Below are 6392 nucleotides of genomic sequence, written 5' to 3'. Positions count from 1 at the left end.
GCGACATAACACAAAAAATAATAAACTAAAAAAGTCAGATATTAGTCAAATATACATGGAAACATAAGAGAAACATGTCGAACTTCCAGATGTTTTTATATTTAGAAGAAACTAACAAAGGCGTACAAGAAAAAACATTAGCTATAAAAATATATCTTAATTTTAAAAATTAAAGTAAAAAACAAGATACATGCGAGAGTGTAAAAGTGATTTGAAACAAATCTTTTATAGTTTTGGAAAAAAAAAAACATTTCCGTGTTGTCAGATTCCTTAAACAGTGGTTGATGTCATGTCAGTAAACGCCGACGTTATCTTCTCCAGGATCATATCCAGAAGCTTCTCTCAATCACAGACACACAATCATGTCCACTGCTCACAAATAAACTCTCCTTTTATCTCGGAGCTAATCTTTAACCCAATCCCGTGCCACTCCTCTGAACTTTATTTCAATCTCAGCGTCTCCACATGTTGCGTAACCATCGGACCTGAGCCGCATTAATGGCTGGCGTTGCTTTCAAACACGCCATAAACTCGCCGAGACGACTGCGCCGCTCTCGGTTCTGGACTTTTTTTTTTTATATTTACAGCGAGCGTTTGTTTGAGGACAAACTGGAACAGCAGGAATTTTCCTCGACCATAAAGAGAAGCTCCGGTGCATTTTATTGTTGTCTAATGACATGCTGCTGGTCCCGCTCGACTCCGCCGGCTCTGGAATATTCCAGCAGGTGTTCGCCGTGTTCGCCGCTCGATTCATGTCACACTATTGTGATTCCAGTGAAGAGGTTTCTCCTCTTCCTCACCAGAACCCTTTTTTCTGCTGGTGCTGGTGAGTCGTTCCCTTGACAACTGTCCAGGGTCTTGACAAATATGGTCTTCTGTGACCAGTGAGGTGTCAATAAAGTTGTTAAAATGCAACTAATGTGTCTCTTAAATTGATCCTGGATCTAGTTTGTTCACCATAACCACTCTGCTGTGATTGGTCAAACATCAAGGTTTGTCACTGCACGTCATCAATCCCGGAATTCTCCACCTCCGATGGACTAGTTGTATAAACAAAGCGGGGAGTGATTACAGCCGACTGGAGGAGGAGTGAAGCCATTATTGCGTCATAATGGACTCCGCTCTCGTAACCTCTTGTTCGTCGAGATTTCAGAAGGGGGAAGAACTTTCTAAAGTAATAAGTTAAAAACATGGTCGTGATGAGGGTCTTACTGCATCTTGGAGAAGAAGACTTTTAACATTTAAGTCAAGAGAGTTGGCGTTAGTTGCCGTTTAACATACTTGTATTAATATAAATGAACAGATGTCAAAGGTCAACGGATAAAGATTGATATAGTCATCACTCTCTGGAGAGAAAATAACATTATTATGCATAAAGGTCTGTTAAATAGGGAAACCTTCAGTGGGTCACATGTTTTTCTAGCTTTTTACCTTCAGCTGAAAACTAATTTTTTTTGGTTGTTATCTCTGCGTCGAGCACAAATAAAAATATAATTCAGAAACTACTTTATTCGACAATATACACTGAATCTTTCTCCGCCTGTGAGTCACTCTTTTTGTATTTGCATGTCGAGCACATAGAAGGTAGAAAAAAAATATTAAAAAAAAATAAATTGAAATATTTTATAGAATAATATACACAATGTGTTGACCTTGATCATCCACTGACCTTCACGCTTTAATCTGATTTGATTAGTAACGAAAGATAAACTTCATTCTAATAAAATGGTCTAAATGAACAGGTGAACTTGTAATTTATGATGTGACTTGTATTTTAGTTGTTTTTTAATTTATATATTCTTCCAAAAAAAAAAAGGATTTCTAAATTACCTGTAGTTTGGTTTTACCCAACACAGAAATGTTATAATACAATACAATCACATTTAAATTCAATATATATCAACATTACCTGCAAAAAATAAATGTGGATTTAAATCGTAACTGTTACCATTTGCTTAAGACGTTTTCTAACACCGTTATAATTTAAATAAAGACCCTAAAATAAATAATAAAAAAGTAGTTTGCTCTCGGCAGCATCTGTCTGCAGAGCCGAGGTCGATCAGGCAGATAACTTGAAGGACACAGAGTCGAGGGACAAACAAAGTGTTCTTAATCTCCTGCTGGACAAAAACAACCAAAGTAAACGTTGAGCTCGATGTGCAGGCAGCGTAGAAGACACAGCTGCTCAGGAGGAAAACTAAAAATAGTTACGTTGAACTCCTGCTTATGAAGCCGAATCCAAATTCTTCTGTTTATAGATTTTCTTCGAAACGACGTCGTAGGATGAACTCTGACGTGAACTGAGCCTCGATTCTAAACCGAGCCTCGAATGATTCCTCGTCGTCCTCCGTGAAGGTGGTCTGGCTAAGATCACGCGTGTTTAGACAGCGACGTGGAGGTCGTCCATTTTCCACCGTGGACACAAAAAAAAAGACATTTTTCTTTCTCTGGAAATGAAACGTTTGAATAATTAAAGAAATATATTGTCGTATAGTTTCTGTTTCTCTTCATCACCGTGTCCGACGTTAAATGACTGTCGTCCATTTATTGACTTAATCAACCAGAGCTAGAAGTTTCTGCTTCTGTAAATATTTGTGTTAAAAAGCAAACTGTGTAACATTCTTGTGTAACATCTACTTTTCTACCTCCAGTTACATGACTCACTAACTTCTTATGTTGGTTATTATTGTATAAATGGTTTAAATAAACAAGAAAAATATTGGTTGAGATGTTGGTACAGGTTTGTTTTTTAATACCAAATGACATTTAAAAAACGGAAACTATTGAAACAAAAAAAACTTGATTGATTGTATCGTCTTGGCCCTCATGAGGTCAGCATTAAATTGATCTGGTGATAATGTTTAATTTTTAATAATTACTTTTTATATTAATTAAGAACTATAACTCTGTAAAGTTTTAGGAATTAGTTTTCTCCTATTTTTTTCTTTTCTTAACTTTAAATTGAAGGAAAATTGAAGAATCTTTTTATATATATTTTTTTTCAATCAAGTATTGTCCTAATAAAATATTGATTTATATGAAAACTAAATAGTATAAAATAAAAATGTGCTTTTAATTACTCTTATTATGTCATACAAATATACCGGCTCACTATAATCTTTTTTTTTCGGTCCCTTTTATTGAGAGTTTTCCCTTTTTTTTTCTTTTTTTTTTTTTATAAAAAAATAAATATTTCTAGATGTCGAATATTTGGCCTCCGAGCCTTCATTTAATCATTTCATGTGGTTGGAAAGAGCTCAGCTGTACCTGCACCAACACAAATGTAACTAGTCCTTTAAAAATCAGAAAATTTTGACAACCTTAGTGTCTTTTTATTTTCTTCAAAATAGTTTAGATGGAGTTGAACGAGGAGAATGGGTTGATTTTATAGGTGAACAAACAAATGCATGCATTTGCTTCCAATAAACCTTTAAAAATAATAAACGCAACCATTTGATGAAAACCAATTCATTACATTTATAATCGATCAATAAACGATCAGTCCCAATATTTGCTTTAAACATGTCCAAAGTGCATTCGCGGCCCTTGAGTCGATTTCATTCCCCAAAGTGAAGCTGCTAATGCTAACGCTAAATCTTTAATACCAACAAAAAAAAAATGTTTTCATCCAGTTTTGTTTAACTGGATGAATATATACGCGCTTTTATTTTGAAATTCACTCCATCATATGTTTGGCACACCTTTAGGACACGCCTGGGATGCCGGGGGAGAGAGGAGTCTGGGCCTCCCTGCTGAAGGTGCTGCCCCCTCAACCCGGATAAGACACAAACTCAGAGTTGACCCCTGAGTTGACCTCAGGCGAGTCATATTAAACGTACATTGTCGCAGCAGAGTTTTAGTCACGGACCGCGTTCATGTTGCGACACGTGCTTGTAATTACGGCTGATTATCCGCCGCCAGAACCCCTGAACCTCCTGCGGACGCACCCCCGACACCGACCATGATGATGATGATGATGAACAGATGCCGCCTCGTCGAGGGCGGAATGATTGACAGGTGGATCACCTGCGTCGAGAGTGACTTTAATCGCATCAATAATTAACAACCTGTGGCTGATATTTGATCAACAAATACTTGTGGACATGAAAGTATGACTTCCTGTGAGTCGACCTTTGACACGTCAAGTAGTTTATAATGAAACGCTGATAAGATGCATAAAGATTACGGCCGGGAGGTTCTTAAAGGAGACGAGTCCAGTCGACGATTCCTTGTCGTCAGGCGTGTTATTGTTGTGATCCCAGGTTCATTTTCATGGACCTCATGCAGGATCACTTTGTTGTCACGGCGACACACGGAAGCCAAGAGAGAGTTTTCTCGCTCGGTTCAAGCGCTTTTGTTTTCATTCCTAATTCGCCGTGATTGAAGGCAGACATACTGTGCGTGACAAAACAACTCCGGGAATTGGATCTTGTGTTTTGATTATCCCGCTCCCAAATTTACACTACAATTTAAGAACAACCGAGTCAGCAGAATTTCTTAGAATTCAGGGTTTTGATGAAGTTAATGTCGTCAAAGTGAAACTGAAAAACAACCACTGGGTAAAAATGATTTTCCCTGAAAAAACAAATGTATTTTATTTTAAATAATCATCATAATGTTCAATAGGCGAAAGCATACTTTGTTTTTGGCTAGTTTTAAAATTAATTCTCTCAAATTATTTCTGTAGCTCACAACTTATTTTTACCATCGTTACACTTTATATAATAATAATAATAATAATAAGCCATAGGTTTTATATAGCACTCGGCTAGGGGCCCAAATACGCTTTATAAAAACACAAAACAAAAAAGAAAACAGAGGGTCCTGGTGTCACTTTTATTATTATGACAATCTACTACGTTGTGATTTGTTAAAAATGGTCATATTTAACTGTTACAAACCATAATAATGTTGAGGAACCATTATTTTTGATGATCATTTCGTTGTAAAACGCTTCAGATAAATGAATATTTTGTTTATAAACACCAAAATATGTGATTAAGTTACTTTAAGTAACTCCTAATATGCATTTAAGTGAGTCAAAAACCCAAAATTTTCGCTACAACTTGACTCCACACCGTTGCCTCCTCTTTGGTGATTCTGGGGTAAAATGGCGACGCATGAAAAGCGACCGCACTGTTGTGGTCTTTGAAGGACGCCGGCCTGACATGTGCCCACAGCTCCCAACATGCATTTATAGTTGACCCCTGGCCGGTGCTGACCACACGCCTGGTTACTCCGGATTAAGATCACTTTTCAGGAAATGCCGGCGCAGTATGAGGTTATTTCTTGTTTGTTCTGTTTAGTGAAATACTTCTATATGTTCTGGACGAGCGGGAAATCGCCTTATTTGTTGAATCTAAATAACTAAAAATGATAAAAATTCAGATTGATATTGTAACATGAAGAATGTAGATGGACTTTAAATGACAGTTTTTATACCTTTGCCAGTTGTTTAACGGTATCTGATCAGATTTTGGATCTCGGATTGGATCACATGATCCAAACCTGGTTAAATCTTACATAAACCTTGAGATTTTGTTGTTCAAAAACTTTCAGTAGGATCTGACGAAACTTTAAACAAAAATAAAAGGATTATCCTGATTCTTATAGAGGGTAGGACTCGATTTCCTTTAATGTTAAAATCAATGAGTGACTAAGATAAAGTAGAAATATGTTAGCAATTACTCACTTTATCACTGTATATTAAGAAATAAAAAAAAGATTAACCTGTCATTTCTAACATTACCGTACACTCTTTATTTTGTTAACATTAGAGGTTTTTCAAAATGTACACAACGTATTGGTTCATTTCTATTTGTTATTTGCCGTGACTCTTAACGAAAATACACTTAAATTAGATTTCCCTTTTTTTCTACTCACCCTCATGTCGACTAAGGGTTGGGATTATTTTCAGAGTAATCTGTTCCCTTTTAGAGTTATAGATAAACATGTTTGTTAATTTTAATGTAGCGACCGGAGCTCTGTTGTCTTCATCTTCATCCAAAAAGACACTTAAAAACATCCGAATATCTTCATAGTGCTCGACTGTAACGTCCCTCTTGTATTGAAGCCTCGGCATAAGGAATTATTTTGAAAAAACTTAAATAAGTCTATATTTTAGGCTTGTTTAAAGCAGTGTCTGCTAAAAACAAATGAAAATATGAACAAAGGTAAGTTTTTCGGGAACAATTCTTGTTTTCGAAGCTCGATAAAAGATGGACGTTACAGACAAGCAGTATTGGAGTTATTTGGATGTTTTTAGGTGTCTTTTTGGACAAAAATGAGCTCCAGTCGCTACATTAAAATGAATAAACACGTTTGTCTACAACTCTAAAAAGGAACAGATTACTCTGAAAATAATCCCAACCCTTCGTCGACATGAGGGCGAG

Source organism: Callionymus lyra, chromosome 7 (genome assembly GCF_982586985.1).
Source record: "Callionymus lyra chromosome 7, fCalLyr1.hap1.1, whole genome shotgun sequence".
NCBI lineage: Eukaryota > Metazoa > Chordata > Actinopteri > Syngnathiformes > Callionymidae > Callionymus > Callionymus lyra.
This window is presented reverse-complemented; position numbering follows the sequence as displayed.